The sequence below is a fragment of the Mus caroli genome, unplaced genomic scaffold (genome assembly GCF_978045245.1).
Source record: "Mus caroli unplaced genomic scaffold, Mus_caroli_1 scaffold_3, whole genome shotgun sequence".
NCBI lineage: Eukaryota > Metazoa > Chordata > Mammalia > Rodentia > Muridae > Mus > Mus caroli.
Window position 1 is genome coordinate 64,794,044 of NW_028227258.1, and position 16,475 is coordinate 64,810,518.

The window sequence follows — 16,475 nt, forward strand, 5'->3', positions numbered from 1 at the left end:
TACAAACTGTCGTCAGCTAGCACATGGAAAACCTAGCTACTATAGACTTGGCTTGCTTAAACTTTGTTGATCAATGACAAAAGAATTCTTGGTTTGGGTTAGGATGATTTGTGGAGAGAAAGATGGGATATGTTAAGTGTGGGTTTCAAAAAAATAACATTTAATCAATAGTCATGTTGTAATTTTCTCTTGTGTAATGATTTTAATCTTTTGAAGAATATGTATTTGTGGTAGTTGGTTTTGGAGAATATATAACTTGTGGCTCTCTTTCGTAGAGAATTTTTGTCTTAGGTGGTATAAAAAGTCTTAAGAGAAAAAATAAAGTTGTTGGATTCTCTCTTCATCAACCAACTCTGTGTGTGCGGTCTTCCTTTTTCGCCAGCCCCAGAGAATTACTCAGTTTTGCTCCCTTAGAGAAAGAACTGCCCAGTGATTGGCTGCAGACTCCTCGAATTCAGAGCCAGATCTGTCGAAAATGGCCTTCGGCAATTCACCTCTGGACAAATAACTGTGTAAACTTCTTCGAAAGCCCAACAACCTGCACACTCGCGGGTCTCCGCTAGTCTCAGCTCCCAAAAGGGTGGCTCCCACCTTGTCCTCCTGTCCCTTTTCCCCGTTGTCTTCCCTTTCCACTGAACGCCTCTCCTACACTCATCTCCCAGGTCCCAACCCGGCCCGCTCCGTGGCTCCAGCACACAGCAGGGGTGACCAGTCCCTTGTCCGGTACTTGCTTAGGGTCTGAAAGGATCGTACCCTAAAGCGTACTAGGGTTCCTTCTCCGTAGTCCTTCTGGGCGCCAAGGCCGCGCCCTCGCCAGAGTGGAGCCCCTGGTGGGCCCGGGTTCCCAAATGACAGCGGGATCTCAGCATCGGAAGGCGCCAGCAGCACCCGCGCGCGGCTCCTTAAGGTCCCGTGAGCCCGGGAACCCGGCGCAGGACCTGCGGTCTGGTGACTCCAGTTCAACTCCCAACCGCTGTCCCCAGTTAGCACCGTGACCAACCTCCAGGACTGAACGCTGCTCCCTGTGAGCCCTCACTCACCATCCAGCCAACCTAAGGATTTCCACAACGTCTCTGTGGCGCAATCGGTTAGCGCGTTCGGCTGTTAACCGAAAGGTTGGTGGTTCAAGCCCACCCAGGGACGAGTGTTTTAACCTCCCCTTGCTATTCCTACTTTGCTGAAAACACCTCAGTGATACTGAAACTATTCCAATTATTATCGCTAGTTACCCAAAGTCCAAGCAAGCCTACCAGAGAGTACAGAATTGCCTTTCTTAATTTAGTTTTTCAGACAAGGCCTGGAATAACCAGGCTGGTCAGGAATTTGAGGCGAGAAACCCCACACCTGGCAGTAGTGACCTAGTCTGAATGAGTTGTTCCCCTCGAATCTCCAGATACACATTTAGTTAGGGTGCTTTTCTTTGGCTTAGACACTTGTAAGATGAAAGTTGAGGATTCTAGACTCAAAGGGAGTCCACCTTGCCTGCTGCCACTGCTTTGCACTGGTCCCATCCCACACACATTAGACCACTGGGGTTGATCTTTGGACCCAGTAGGATAGCAAGAGTGGAGAACTTTGTGGTTTGTTTGTTTGTGATTTGGGCTTTTGTTTGTTTGTAACTTGTTTATTGTTTGTTGTCTTTAGAGACAGTTGCTCACTGTGTAGCCTCGCCTGGACTGGGATTTGCAGAGCTCAAGAGAGCTGCTATCTCTTGAGTGCCAAAATTAAATGCCTGCACCACCATACCCAGCCATGCCTAATTCTGCATTTCTTTTCATATATGTGTGTGTGTCGTGTGTGTGTATGTGTGTAATTTATAAGGTGTTCTGCGTAGTTTGATATAGCCCTGGCTATCTTGGAACTCCCTATGGAGACAGTCTAATCTCTAACTCTCACTGGAGATCCTGCCTCCTGTCCAGAAGGCTGGGACTAAAGGCATGGGACACCACATCTGGCTAGATTTTATTTTTGTGTATGTGCAGTGCTGACAGAGGCCAGAAGAGGGTGTCAACTCTCCGTGCACTGGAGTTACAGACAATTGTGAACTGCCTGGAGTGGTTGGTAGTAAGGAACATTTCCATAAGAGCAGGAAGTGCTCTGAACTGCTGAGCCCTTCGACCAACACTTACTCTGAATATATTTCTTCTCCTCCTCCTTCTCCTTCCTCTCCTTCCTTTTCTTCCTGCTTCTCCTTCTGCCCTGGAACTCCCTCTGTAGACCAGGCCTCAAACTCAGAGATCCACCTACCTCAGTTTCCTAAGTGCTAGGATTAAAGACTCGCTCCGCCACTGCCTCACTACTCTGACTTTCTTAAGATGGTGAGGTTCCTTCTCCCCTCCTCCACATGCCCTCCCTTCCTTCCCTGCAATTTTCCCAGGTAAACGTTTTTTAAGTGAGCATAACTGCAGGGGAAGCAAGCAGATCCTTGTTGCCTCCTGCAGATGTGTATTTTGATAGTGGTGAGATGGGTGTTCCACTGTCACACAATGGCGTTTATATCAATGTTCTTACCAAGCCCATTCTGCAAATGAATCTTCCCCAGGGGTGGTGCCCAGTTCTGCTCCTGTACTCCCAGCTGTAGCTGTGTTCCTTTCTTCTTTACTTGTGTTTGAAACAAACTTTCTCTTAGCTGTCCCAACTAGGGGATGGGCGGGGGGCAGGGTGGGGTGTGTCACAGTGCACAGGCACACAGAACCTATGTTGAGTATTTCGAATGGACACTTAAGGTACTTCCGAGCCCTCCGATAGGTAATTGTGTTCTGTGATGACCTGGTCACTCAGATCAAAGAGCACTGTTTAAGGAGGTTAGGACAGACTCCTTATGCTTATGTCTTGATTCTGTGAGCCCTGATTATTTGCCTGCTAGCCCCCACATTTGGAAACTCCCTACCCCTAATCTTTAAGAAAAGTATCTTCTCCATGTCCAGAGCTGATTTCTTGAACCCTGTCTTACAGGGAGGGAGACAGCCAGTGTACATGAATAAAAAAAAAAAAAAAAAAAAAAAAGCTTACTCCAATTAGGCCATTTGAGTCGGTGATTTTTCTCATCTCAGAGATCCTTTGTGGGATTAACACTGTGCAAAAACATCAAGGCATGATTGGATATGATTCATAAGCCAGTGGGGTGGGGGTGGGGGAAGAAAAACAAGCCAGCATGGTGGCAATCCCTGTGGGCCCAAGACTACAGCTATTTAGGATTGGCCGCCGACCTGGACAGGATCCGGGCCAAGGGTCTCACGGCTGAAAGCGCCCATCCTTGAAAAAGCTCCAGGACGCGGGTGTACGCAGTTCCCACCGTGTCTCCCAGGGTGGCGGAGCCCAGATGGCCTCCGCCAGAGGTCCGCGACCATAGGTGGCCTCAGTGACTCTGGGTTCGGACCTCCAGGCTCCTCGGCTCCTGCGGCGGTGGAAGCTGGAAAAGCAGCAGGGAAGGGGCTGCGCTTGGGTGTGACCCCTTCGTTCGCCGCAAAACTACTCGCTGTTGTTCCAGGAGGAGCAAGGCAGGTCCCTTCTGGGCGGGTTTCTCCAGTGCCTGTTCAGGGACCGTCAGGGCCACAGTCTCCTGGACAGGGAAATTGTCGGGCATCTGGCGCACTCTTCCACGCCGGAGCACTTTGCAGCTTTAGAAGAACCCGGGCACACAATGGCACCTGGTGCGTTCGCAGGCAGCCAGCGTTGCACTGGATACAACACAAGTCTTTCCCGAAGAATCCACCAGGGTTTTTCCGTATAAACCAAGCGCTTTAGGCTGGAACTTGTCCGCAATCCCACCAGTTACAGTTGCTCAAAAACAAATTTCTGCCCCACGCCTTGAATCACAAAATTGTTAAAAAAAAAAAAAAAGGCAATTAAAGATGCACTCCTTTAATCACTATAGGTGGGTGGGGAGTGGAGGGAGGCGGTGTTCGGTGAGTTGGAGGCTAGCCTGGTTCCAGACAGGACTACATAGTGAGACAGGTCTCAAAAGCAGAACATAACAATTTTCTGAAAGAGACAAAGAAAGGAAGATGGAAGAGGCTGGAAGAGAGGAGACTGGAAAGGGGACCTGAAGGTTAAGGAGCACGGTGGTAAGTCGCCCTTAAGAATAATTAAGTGGCCTTCCCCACCTCCAGCAACTTTTTCTGGTCGCGATCCACTTGGCTTCCCGCTGTGAGTGGGATGGAGACCAAGATCCAGCGGCAGGAGCACTTCCCTCAGCGTTAGATCCAGAAATCCGTAACTTCTACTCTGCCTAAATCGCTTCAGGCAGAGAGATGTCCAAAAAGCAAGAGATTCTTCCCTCCTGTAGTCCATTCGCCTTGATTTCACCCTGAGCACAGCCGGGGGACGGGCAGGTTGGAGCCGCAGAGAAAGCAACATAGTGAGAAAAACTATCCCAGTCTGTACCTGGAGCTCGTAGGATGAGTGTCTTTTGTAGTGATGGAGGTGGGAAGGAAGGAAAAGGAGCCCTTCCCCAGGTTAGGAGGACTCCGCTCACCCTATGCTGGGTCAAACCGACAGTTTCCCCACCCGAGGCTAGGAGGAAGAGATGTGCCATCCAGGCGCGCATGGTGCGAAGGCTGGCGTGGAATGGATTCCAGATGGGTTTTCCTGTCTGTTGCTTTCTGAGGCAGAACATTACCCAGACAGAAAATGGAAGAGACCGTGGTGGTCTTGAATAGGAGGCGTGAGTTCAATGCCTGGTCTGGTCGTCTAAGAAAACTAATACTCTTTACTCTTCGGAGTTTCCTCTAAGTGGTCAATGAATGGGTTGAAAAGTATCCCTGGTGGGCTAGTGGCTAGGTTTCGGCGCTTTCACCGTCGCGCCCTGGGTTCGATTCCCGGTCAGGGGATCTCCTCCCTCCACTCCCATACAGAAGGGTCACAACACGGTGGGGACAGCCGTGCCCCACACCAGCCGTGGGGCACACTCCTTGGGCTGAGCCAGCCCTCCTTTCTGCTTCACCTTCAGAGTTTTAAACTAAGGTAGTGAGGAGTTGGGACAAAGAGACTTGGGGAAGGGAAGAAAGGGAAGATATGCTAAAAAAAAAAGAAAAGGAAAACAAAAAATTGGAAACAAAATAATTGCTATACCATTTCTGGGCTCAATAGTTAATATTCTTCGAGACAGTCTGTATAGCCCTGGCTGTCCTGGAACTCACTTTGTAGACCAGGCTGGCCTTGAACTCGAAATCCCCCTGCCTCTGCCTCCGGAGTGCTGAGATTAAAGGCGTGCGCCACCACGCCCGGTGTTAATAGTATTCTTAATATTTTCCATTAACTCCTAATTTGGCGTTTCCCCAACTTTCCTGCTAAACCTAAAACCATTTTATGGATTTGCCCCATCATTGAGGACTAATCCCACACATAAGATCCATTACTTGGGCTGCAGTCGCTCCTTTTCTTTGTCCTTTCTTTAAGACCAGGGCAAGGCTTTTTCCTCCTCTGAACCTGATGCCCACGGTGGAGGTCATTTGGGTTTTCCTGGACAGCCCAGGCCTGGCTTGTCCAGCAAGGCTATCTTAGACAGTGTTCTTAGAAAGGGTTTACTGGGCTTACATGTCCCCATAGTAGTATAGTCTATCACTGATAGAAATCAGGATAGGAACTCAAGCAGGGCAAGAACCTGGAGGCAGGATCTGACACAGAGGCCACAGAGGGCTGCTGCTTACTGGCTTGTTTCCCTGGAATTGCTCTGCTTGTTTTCTTACAGAACCCAGGACCAGCAACCCTGTGTGGCCCCACCATCAAGTGGAGCTCTCCACCATCAAGTGCTAGTTAAGAAAATGCCCTACCGGCATTCCTACTGCCCAGTCTTATGGAGGAGGTATTTTCTTTCTTTCTTTCTTTCTTTCTTTCTTTCTTTCTTTCTTTCTTTCTTTCTTTCTTTCTTTCTTTTTCTTCACACGAAAGGACAATACTTATTTAAACAGAGCTCGAGTGGGGTAACTATGATATCATCAGAGTGCACAGAGGAAAAGGGAGGAAGAACCAAATGTGACTCAGTCAGTGGCACTTCCACACCTTTACTGTTTGATCTATCCTGCGAGTAACCACATAGGGTGCCGTCTTATGGAAATCCATGCGCACTGAAGATCTTCATGCATCGCTTGTTATTGTAATCCCATACACAGAGAGGCTTATCACCAGCACAACTCAAAATAAACTTCCCCCGAGAATGGACCAGAACTCCACCTACTCCGTTATCATGGCCCGCAAGAGTCATAAGGCACATGCCAGTACTGACATCCCACATCTTAATAGTTTTGTCTCTGGAACAAAGAAGGGTCTAGGCTTGCCACTTCTTCTTAGTCTCAGATCCTGTTGGTTCAGAGATGGAAGAATACGAACACTCTGGAGCCCAGGAAATGCCTTCCACCACATGTGCGCATTCTTGGAGCTCAGCCTTGCGTTCCTTTGTTGCTACAACCCACACACGGACACCCATTCTCTGTGTCCTGTGAATGTCTTCACACAGTAGCCAGTTTGCACTTCCCACATTTTTATAGTTTTATCCCTTGAAGCAGACACTATATGATCTCCATTAGGCATGATGGCTACTGAAGAGGCACTGTGGTTGTGTTTGTGGCTCTGATGCACTCAAAACCCTGAAAAATTCCATAATTTAATCATCACATCTGCAGAACAGAAAGCCAGAAGCTTGCACTGTGGTCAAAGGAAAACTCCTGTACAGAGTCTGTATGGCCCTTGAGAGTTCACTCAAAATACCCAGTCTCATAATCCCACACCTTGATTGTAGCATCGTCTGAAGCAGAGACCATAACACTGAACACAGGATGGATAATGACTCCAGTAACTGGACTCGCATGACCAGTCGATGAGTATTTCTCAGGTGGACAGTGAATCCATTCTTTTTTTTTTTTTTTTTAATAAAAGACTTATTTATTTATTATATGTAAGTACACTGTAGCTGTCTCCAGACACTCCAGGAGAGGGCGCCAGATCTCGTTACAGATGGTTGTGAGCCACCATGTGGTTGCTGGGGTTTGAACTCTGGACCTTCGGAAGAGCAGTCGGGTGCTCTTACCCACTGAGCCATCTCACCAGCCCCAGTGAATACATTCTTTTGGGTCTCGTTTCTCACCAAGACATAAATTCTTCTTTTGCTTCATTTTGTTTTGATTCTAATTCCACTGCCTTTTAAAAAAAAATCTAATAACAAATGTCCATTTTCCCCCAAAGACCAGCATGCTTCTTATATAGTTCTTCATGTCTAGTTCATCTTCCTTATTAAAAACGGACTATGTCTCTTCATAGCCATTTGAATGAAGATAATCTGCGATAGCTCGATGTAGTTCATGTCGTTGTCTCTGGGACAGCACCATTTTGGCCTGTAATGAATGTCAAGCTTACTTGATATAGTGGTATGTCCCTCCAAAAAAAATCAAAGGTTGTGATCCCTGGATTTGAATTAAATATGCCACTCTGTGGCTTCCACAGAAGGAAAAGTGATTCTGTTTTCAAGTGAATCCAATAAGCAACCAGTCAACAAGTAAGATTCATTCCATCAGAGAGCTGTGCCACCGCCTCCGCAGGGCCTCTTCGGTCCTTCACGCCCATCCACCAGCGGTGTACCGCGAGGAAAGGAGAGGGAAGATGGCGCTCTGGGCCCAGTCCCTGTCCCGGGGAGGGGGTGGGGAGGGCCGCGGTCAGGCGGGCTCCTCAGACGTTCCTGGGCTGGAGCCCTAGCCCAGCGTTCGCGCGCCCTCTCGCTTGTGCCTGAGCGCTCCCCTGGAGGCATTCTCTTAAATGAGGTTCCCTTCTTTTTGATGACTTTAGCTTGTGTCACACTTTTGGTTTTAATGGTTGCTGCTGCTTCCTCCTTCCCCTTCCCCTCTCCTCGTTCTTGACTGGGTCTCAAGTATCCTTGGCTCCCTGGCACTCACTTCGTAACTAAGGATGACCTTCAACTCCTGATTTTATTGCCTCTTACCGTCCAAGAGCTGAAATTACAGGTGTGTGCCACACTAGCTGGCTCTGCATTGGTGTACTGAGTCAACCTGAACTCTACATTGATTTCACAAGTAGCAGCAATTGCCCTCACCGTCCAGCTGAGGCACAGCCGCGTGCACTCGGCGCCTCTCCCAACGCTGCGGGGACCAATCACTTCTGCGGGAGGACAGGAGGGTCTGAAGCCTCAGAAGCCAGCACAGACTGCTGCACGGTTCGCACTGGTCGGCTGTCCTGAGCTCCGTCGGGGCGGGCAGCTCAGTCCGGGCATTGGCGCCCAGCTAGAAGACATCGAGGGCAACGCAGGATCCAGCAGAACTCGATTGTGGCTCAGCAAACGGGGCCAGCACCGAGCAAGCACACAGTTGCTCACTGTCCGGCACGTGGCTCGCCGTGATCGTATAGTGGTTAGTACTCTGCGTTGTGGCCGCAGCAACCTCGGTTCGAATCCGAGTCACGGCAGTGTTGTACTTCTGTCTGGATATCTTTTGCCAGATCTCATCTCGCTGTACTTTACCGCCTCACAACAGGCTGTTTCCAGGCATTCCCTAACACAAAGGCTCTTAATTCCAGCACGCAGGAGACAGAGACAGGAGGATCTCTGTGAGTTCCAGGACAGCCAGGGCTGAGAAACCAAATCCAACAAAATCAGGTTAGTTTGATCATTTTGAAATCTGTGTTTGGGCGGTTAAGATCATTGATTGTTCTTCCAGAGGCAATTCCCAGCAACCACATGGTGGCTCACAACCATCTGTAATAGGATCTGATGCTCTCTTCTGGTGCGTCTGAAGACAGCTACAGTGTACTCATAAACATAAAATACATTTTAAAAAATCTGTTAGTGTGCTTCCAACTCCATTTGCTATCCTTTAAGTTTTGCCTCCGTGTGTTGTGTGTGCGTGTGTACTTACAAACACACTGTGTACCCATCAGGGCCCAGGGAATACTAAGTACTTGCTTCACTTGAGAGATAGAGCCACCCATGATTTGGGTCTTGATCATTTTTACTACACTGTTTGAATGAACAGGTGAAGCGTTTGTGCTATGCGACATGGGGAGAGACACCCCAGAACCATGCTGAATCTCCCACTAGACTGCATAAGATAGGTCTTGGAGCCTGGAACACTCACAGATAAACAGTCTTCAAATCTAGTGTGACTTGACTCTTGTTAAGGCAGACTTTCACACTCCAGTCTAAGCTATCCTCAAATAACTCTAGCTCAGCAAATAACCTGAACGTGCCAGCATCTTGCTTCCTCAGCTTCCTATGTGTGGCGATTACAGGCATGACTGATTCATAGGGAGCCTCGTCAGACTCAGTGTAGTCTTGGTTGGTTTGGTTGGTTGGTTTTTTCTATGTGAGTACATCAGCCATCTCCACTGTGAGTTATGTCCTCTACAGGGACAGGACAGGGCCTTTCCTTTGGCAACACTAGAGGGCTCTGCAGAGCTATTGGTACCTGCACCTGTTAATAACAACCTATGTTGCTGTGTCTTCTGGTTGAGAAATGTCGCCCAGTGAGTCACAGAAGTTGGCTGGCCCCGCTCCGTCCAGGGCGGCTTAAGATTTATTTTATGTGAGTATAATATCACTCTCTTCAAACACACCAGAATAGGGTATCAGATCTCATTACAGATGGTTGCTGGGAATTGAACTCAGTGCTCTCAACTGCCATCTCTCGAGCCCCCTGAGAACTCCTAGTAATGGAGGATAGAGTCTGAACTGTCCATCTTTTGTAGCTAGGCAAAGCTTCCAGTGATAAGAGTGGGTTGCCTTTCTTTTGAGTTGTTGGCCTGGGGGTCTGGTGGAGATTCCTAAACAACCCAAACTGATGCTAGAATAGAAAGTTGATCTCTGAAAACTGACAGTGGGACCCCAATGCCAAGGACAATATCCACACAGCCGGGTGAATGTACAGAGCTGTTGCCTGCATGGAGCCTTCACTCCTATGTTCTAATCATTTTGGCATGGGAAGGTACCCCACAGGATGCTGAAAGATAAACTTGGGACACCAACTCATCCACTAAACCTTTGACCAACATCTATCCTGCCAGCAAGATCTGCTGGGGCAATGGCGGTATAGACCTTGTGGGCTAACCAATGTCTGATTTAACTTGAGGCTGACACACAAGAGGGAACCTATATACTATACTACCTGGATGGCCAGGCACCTGAGACTGACTGGATAGCCCAGAAAAGTAGAGTAGAATCAAGCACGACCAGCCAATAAATAAATAAATAAAACTCAACTCAACTATTTCTTTTTTTTTTTTTTTAAGATTTACTTATTTATTTAATGTATGTGAGTACACTGTCACTGTCTTTAGACAACCACAAGAGGGCTTCGGATCCCATTTGAGATGATTGTGAGCCAACATGTGGTTGGTGGGGTTGTTCATTGTGGCAAGGTAGACAATGGGCAGAAATTGTCCATTCATCTACAAATTACTATCTAGAAAAAGAACACACTAGTCAACTGATTATCTCTGCCAAGACAGAGTAGTCAGTCCTTCACAATTCTACGTTACAAAGGTCATATGATCCTAGGCCAAACAGCTACAGTTTGATGCTCCGACGTGTTGAAAAACAGCAGACTGTATAGGTAGGCAGCTGTCTCTACAGTAAGTTTCAGTTCTGTAAGCTATGATAGGCTTCTTACATGTTCAGGTAAATTTTATGTTGCTCTCGGGAGTCTGGCAGGATTGAAGACTAACCAGTCTCTTAGCCAACCCAGGCTATTTAGCATTGAGAGTATATATATATACACATACACATATATATACACACATATGTGTGTATACACATATATATATACACATATATGTGTATATACACACACATATACATATGTGTGTCTATATACATACATATATATATGTATATATATATGTGTGTGTGTATATATATATATAAAATTTGAGATGGTTTTCTAATATATAAGCTGAATCAGGACATAACAAGTATAGAATTATAAGCCTTTTAAAGTTAGGATAGATGGCAGAATGCTTTATTTAACTTTCAAAACGATAGACTGGGTGTTAGGTCTATCTATACTTTATAAATTACAGGATGGTAATAGTTGTGCTCAATTTATATCTGAGAGAAAAGAGTCTTTTAATTGGACAAAAAGGGAGAAATGTAGATTGCTGTCTATAAGCAGGTGAGGGCAGGTGAAGATAAGGCTAGAGCCTGTGATTGGGCAGTAGTAAAGGAAGATGGGCTGAGAGTTTTAGAGATGAGACACAGAGGCAGAGGGGAGGATGGAGACGAGGAGACATGGGATGTACCAGAGAGGAAGGTGAACCTGCTCCAGATTGCCATCCTGTTTCACACCAATGGATCCTCTTTCCCTTGAGAAGACAGGCACTGCCATCAGGGTACAGCTTCTAGGGGCCTTCTGCTTATTTTTCGTTCGGCATTTCCTGGATGGCTTGGACAGAATCCTCCTCTGAGCAATGAAGACTAGATGCTTCCCGCTTGAACTTTTTCTCCAATTCACAAACTAGCCAGACTTGGATTTTCTGGAAAGATGTAAGCTGAGGAACTCGTACAAAAATTATGACAGCTTTCTGACCACCACCACCTTCAATTTCCTTGGCTTCGGTGATGTTGAGTTCTCACAGCTGTGCCTTGAGATCCGTGGTCATCTCCTGCTCGAGCAGCACTTGAAAGATGCCAGACTCAAATCGTCAGGCTTGACATTGGGTTTCAGAATCTTGGTGCTCGAGCTGAACATGGCTTCGTCCCTTGTAAGGAGTGCCGGCTTAGAAATTCCCCTAGTCTTTTTTTTTTTTAATTTTTAATATTTTTATTACATATTTTCCTCAATTACATTTCCAATGCTATCCCAAAAGTCCCCCATAGCGCCCCCCACTTCCCTACCCACCCATTCCCATTCTTTTGGCCCTGGCATTCCCCTATATTGGGGCATATAAAGTTTGCAAGTCCAATGGGCCTCTCTTTCCATTGATGGCCGACTAGGCCATCTTTCGATACATATGCAGCTAGAGACAAGAGTTCCGGGGTTCTGGTTAGCACATCATGTTGTTCCAACAATAGGGTTGCAGATCCCTTTAGCTCCTTGGGTACTTTCTCTAGCTTCCCCTAGTCTTTATAATAGTAATACTAAGAAATATGTTAGCTGCAAGGGGCCTGTTTCAGGCGACTGAGTTGCTATCTGCATATAGCTCACAAAAGTACCAAGCGTACACCTCTTCATCTCTTCATTGTTTTTATACACACCGGCCCTGACTAGAACCCAGGGAAGTACTGAGGACATCAAGGCACCGAGACACTCGCAAACAGAGTTACTCCTGAGGAACTGGTGGCCTGGGGACTGATACTCTTCCTTCCGTGGGCTCTCATATTTTTCTTGCTCCTCCTCCTCCTTGTTTTTTGTTTGTTTTTTGTTTTTCACAGTGTAACCTTGTCTGTCTCCTTCACAGTTATTCCCTTGCCGGCCTCATAAGCACAGGGATTAAAATCGTTTGCTACCCCACACCCACCCCCCACAAAACCTTTCTTCTTTTTGTTTTTGACAAATACTTTTCTGGTGTGTCAAGGTCTACTCACTCTGCAGACCAGGAAGGCCTTGAACTCTAGATCCACCTGCCTATATCATTTTCTTTTCTAAAAAGATACCAGATTCTGTGTGAAGCGAACGTAGGCAGGGGAAGACACGTATCTCTAAACTTCTCAGCTTCAATTTAATGTTTTGCATCCAAAGACAAAGAAAAAGTAACATTTGCATTAAAAAAACAAAACTACTAGATTTTCTAATTGTTTACAAAATGTTCAACGTCCTCATATACAAATAAATAAATAAATAAATAAATAAATCTCCCATACAATGGGAATACAAGTTGATAGAGAAGTTAGGAAATTAGGTTCAAGTCCCAGGACTACACACACCCTGCATGAAGGTCTACACCGGTAGTCCTCCCATCCCCACCCCCAAGGACCTCATGGCGCAGAGCTTGTTCAGGCAGAGCCAGCGAAACGCCTGCAAAATCTGCACAACAGCGGAGGGGGCGGGAGGGCGATAGATACCCTGTGGCTGGCTACGGTCTCACACCGTGGCCCCTTTCCCCAGAGTCGCAGGTTCTAGCCGCCCGCCCTGCAGCCGGGCATTTCCCCAGCGGGAGTGGGGCTTGTGAGAACCGAGTTCCGGGTGCACTTCCCACAGCTCAGGTAAGCCACCGAACACGGGGACCAGTTCCATTCCTGTCCTCGCGGCGCTCGCCCGGCCTGACCCCAGCCCCCGGCGCCCCGCGGCTGACAGAGACGAGCTCTTCGCGGCGGCAGCGGAGTCCTAAGACCCCAGGCCGGCCGCGGCCTCTAGGCGGGTACGGGGCTGGGCGGCCCGGCGCCGCGGAGCTCCCGGCGAACCTGGAGCTCCTGCGCTGACGTTTTTTTTTTTTTTTTCTTTTGAGGCTCGGGAACGCGCGGCGGCCCGCTGCAGGCCCGGACTTTCCTGGCCCGCTGGAAGTCAGCGAGAAAAACAGCGGGCGGAGAACAAAAGACCAGAACCCACAGCTAGGGAAAATCAGGGTTAGGTGCCGAGGCCTGGCCGCCCTCGACCTTAAATACCCCATGGCGCGCGCTGATTGGTGGAGTCCAGCACTTGCGGAAATGCTCCTTCTTCCCCATTTGTCCTCTCGCTTCCCGACTCCTCCTCCTCCTAGACACTCTCTTGAAAAAAAAAAAAAGAAAAAATAAATAAATAAAAAGTAAAATCTGTTTCTTGCTGTGAGACACACATACATACACACACTCACACACACACACACACACACACACACACACACACACACACACACACACACGCATGCACATCTCTGAGGCTTGGTTTCTGAAATACACTAGAGTTGAAACTAGGGCCGGGCATGGTGGCACACGCCTTTAATCCCAGCACTCGGGAGGCAGAGGCAGGCGGATTTCTGAGTTCGAGGCCAGCCTGGTCTACAGAGTGAGTTCCAGGACAGCCAGTGCTACACAGAGAAACCCTGTCTCGAAAAACCAAAAAAAAAAAAAAAAAAAAAAAAAAAAAAAAAAACCAAGAAACTAGGGATATTTCCAATCCCTCCTTTTTTTTCACTAAAAAGAAAAATTCCACCTTCAACCCAGTCCACTCCCATAGCCGGGCGTGGGGGTGGGGGAAAAGTGGCGCAAATTTTAATTCCAGAATTTGAGAGACTAAAGGCAGGCAGATCTCTTGTGAGTGCATGGCCAACCAGGTACTGAGTTCCAGAAAGAAAAAGAATTTCAAGGGTAGCTGACCCGAGCCTATAATCCCAGTTTGTAGGAGGCTGAGGCAGGAGGTCAGCAGTTCAAGGTCACCTTTTTTTTTCCTAATGCACCTTTTTTTTTGTTTATTTTGTTTAAGACCGAGTTCCGTGCCTCTTTTACCTGCTCATCCCTTCCACACGTCAGTTGTTTTCCCCTACTGGGGAAAAGCCTCTACTGGGCTGGAGAGTTTCTGAACAGTTTGGTGCCTGGCAGAGAACCACAGAAGGCATGGCAGTGGAAAGAGATGGAAAACAAAAACTCATGGTGCCTTCTAAGAGCACCACTACTAATGGAGAAGGACAACCGGAGAGATACTACTGCATAAACTGGCACAGAGGCTCATAGCTGTAGGCTTCAAAGCCAACTTGGAGTCTTGACAACATTTGTGAAAACTGTCCCAGAAAAAAAAAAATGGACCAGGTGACCCCTGTGGAACCATGTAGAACCCACGTGGTAGAGGACAAGAGCAGATTCCTACTAACAAGTAAACAAACAAACAACTGTTAATAACAAGCAAATGAGGGACACCCCACCCCCCACACCCCCACATAAGCCCTATAAAATGTTCAGTCTAGCACAAAGATGTCATTTGGACACTGTAGTGAATGTGTCATTTCAACTAGATGACATACTACTGCCTTTCTCAAGGCTTGGGTCCTGGAACCCTGATTAGGGTCAGCAAGGGAATGGAGAAAGGACAGACCCACAGACAGGCCTACAGAAAATCAGGGCCAACAAAGATTCGTTCACTCTGATGTAATGGCACCCACTAGCAGACCACTCAGATTCTCAGCATGTTTTCTGTAACTGCCTGCCTCCGGACATTCTTTAATTTTTTTTTTTTAAACAAACACCAACATTTTTTTTTATGTTTATGCAACTTTAAATTTGTTTATTCTAGCCGGGCGTGGTGGCGCACGCCTTTAATCCCAGCACTCCGGAGGCAGAGGCAGGCGGATTTCTGAGTTCGAGGCCAGCCTGGTCTACAAAGTGAGTTCCAGGACAGCCAGGACTATACAGAGAAACCCTGTCTCGAAAAAAAAACCAAAAAAAAAAAAAAAAAAAAAAAAAAAATTTGTTTATTCTGACTGAACTTCACAATGACCTTGAGCAGTCCCGCCTATGAGGAACTGTAGTTTCTACAGTTTGCTTAAGTCAGATAGCTGGTGCATTGTTTAACCTAAATGGGGGGTCCAGATGATCTGCAGTTTCTTTGTCAATCCTAAAGCTTGACTCCAATGTGCCCAAGAACCACAGAAGAATGAATGCATACAGAGAACCTAGAAGGAATGTCCTCTGGGCCAAACAAGGCCACAGCAAGGTCAGGAAAACACAGAAGGTAGAGCTCACTTAAGGAGGGTAAAAGATACTGTTCTGGGGTCCACGAATTCAATCCCAAACCACACAAACACGGATCTCAGACAAGGATAGTTTATTGAGCATACAATGCCTCAGAACTGATCAACCAGAGACAGTCCAGATCCGGGAACTTAACTATGGCCCTGAGGTAAGATCCTACAAATCCACCAATATCTCTGCCAAGTTATGTCACCAATCAGGATTTGGTGACAGGGAAATTCCTTAGGAACATATCTTTGTTGTACACAACCTGCTCCCATTGTGTGATGTATTCAACTGTGGCAAGGGAGTTGTCTAACATTCATCTCCTAACTTGTCTACCAGGATAGGACTTGTCTAACATTCATGTCCTAACATGCCAACCAGGGTGTCACTTACACTTAAGACCCCGAAGCTGGGCCTCCACTCAAGTCCCGGGATGAGCTGGCCAGCACTCCAATGACCCAAGAGAAATCCACACCTGATGCGAACTGCAAGAAGTTGAATTATTAGCTAGCTGAGGACGAACTCTTTTCACCGTGCAGGGCAGGGGAGTTCGAAACTGAGCAGTAACAGTAGGGGCCTTTTAACAGTTAGCTGAGGACTTGGAAGGAGTTGGGAGGAGTTAAAGCTCTTCTCTTGGTAAAATTACAATTATCGCATCTCTAGTTGTAAGGTATAGAAACAAAAAGGCTTTTTGCAGCTGGGCGTGGTGGCGCACGCCTTTAATCCCAGCACTCGAGAGGCAGAGGCAGGCGGATTTCTGAGGTCCAGGCCAGCCTGGTCTACACAGTGAGCTCCAGGACAGCCAGGGCTACACAGAGAAACCCTGTCTCGAAAAACCAAAAAAAAAAAAAAAAAAAAAAGGCTTTTTGCTGGCATTAGGAACTTTGATAGT

The 16,475-nt window shown here is 47.3% G+C and overlaps 2 non-coding genes and 1 pseudogene across 2 annotated transcripts; 2 read left to right on the top strand and 1 right to left on the bottom strand.

Moving 5' to 3' along the window:
- The first annotated feature begins 1,069 nt into the window (after positions 1-1,069).
- On the top strand, positions 1,070-1,143 carry Trnan-guu (transfer RNA asparagine (anticodon GUU)). The gene has a single exon. It is a non-coding gene; the product is annotated as a tRNA-Asn (tRNA).
- A 4,842-nt stretch (positions 1,144-5,985) lies between these two features.
- On the bottom strand, positions 5,986-7,325 carry LOC147005504 (platelet-activating factor acetylhydrolase IB subunit beta pseudogene; annotated as a pseudogene).
- A 1,015-nt stretch (positions 7,326-8,340) lies between these two features.
- Positions 8,341-8,412, top strand: Trnah-gug (transfer RNA histidin (anticodon GUG)). The gene has a single exon. It is a non-coding gene; the product is annotated as a tRNA-His (tRNA).
- Positions 8,413-16,475: the final 8,063 nt, after the last annotated feature.